The sequence below is a fragment of the Miscanthus floridulus genome, chromosome 1, assembly GCF_019320115.1.
Source record: "Miscanthus floridulus cultivar M001 chromosome 1, ASM1932011v1, whole genome shotgun sequence".
NCBI classification, from domain to species: domain Eukaryota; kingdom Viridiplantae; phylum Streptophyta; class Magnoliopsida; order Poales; family Poaceae; genus Miscanthus; species Miscanthus floridulus.
In genome coordinates this window covers 17,744,261-17,745,188 of record NC_089580.1, presented here as the reverse complement: position 1 = coordinate 17,745,188, position 928 = coordinate 17,744,261, and positions in this window count along the sequence as shown.

The window sequence follows — 928 nt, the reverse complement described above, 5'->3', positions numbered from 1 at the left end:
TCACCATGAGAGCAAGGCTTTCATCATCAACTTCATCTTCACTTGAGCTCTCATACTCAAGTCTTGCCTTACTCTTCTCTTGGCTAGCTTTGAATGCTAAGTCCTTATCTTTCTTCTTGGTAGAGGATGAGCCATCTTGTGGCGTGATGTGCATGTACATTTCATGAGCATTGATCTTCCCCAAGATTTGTGTTGGTGTAGCAGTGGAAAGATCACCTTGATGTAGCACGGTCACAATATGCCCATATTTGTCAATATGGAGGACACTCAAGATCTTTCTTACAACATCGGATGGTTGCATTTGAGTGAGTCCAAGCCCATTGACTTCCTCTACAAGAACATTCAAACGTGAATACATTTCATTAGCACTTTCCTTAGGAAGCATTTCAAAGGAGTTGAGCTTTTTCATGATAAGATGATAGCATTCCTCACGCTCACTCTTGGTTCCCTCATGGAGCGCACAAACGTCCGACCATAGTGCATAGGCGTCTTTGTGGTTCCTCACTCGATTAAACACATCTTTGCAAAGGCCTCTAAATATGGTGTTTCGAGCCTTTGCATTCCACTTCTCATAATTAACCTCATCGCCTTGTAGGTTAGTAGCATCCCGAGGTTTTGGGAAGCCTTGTGAGGCGGCTCTAAGTATACCAACATCTAGAGCCTCTAGATATGCCTCCATGCGAATTTTCCAATACGAAAAGTCATCCCTCTCAAAGATAGAAGGAGGTCCATCCCCGTGAGACATCTTGCTCTAGGCGGTTAAGCCTAAATACATGAGCACGAGGCTCTGATACCAATTGAAAGGATCAAGATGCCTAAGAGGGGGGTGAATTGGGCTAATTCTAAATTTCTTCGCAATAATTAAATCCTATAGTTAGCCCAATTAACCCCTTGTGCCTAGAAAGTGTTCCTAATTGTTCTACCGCAC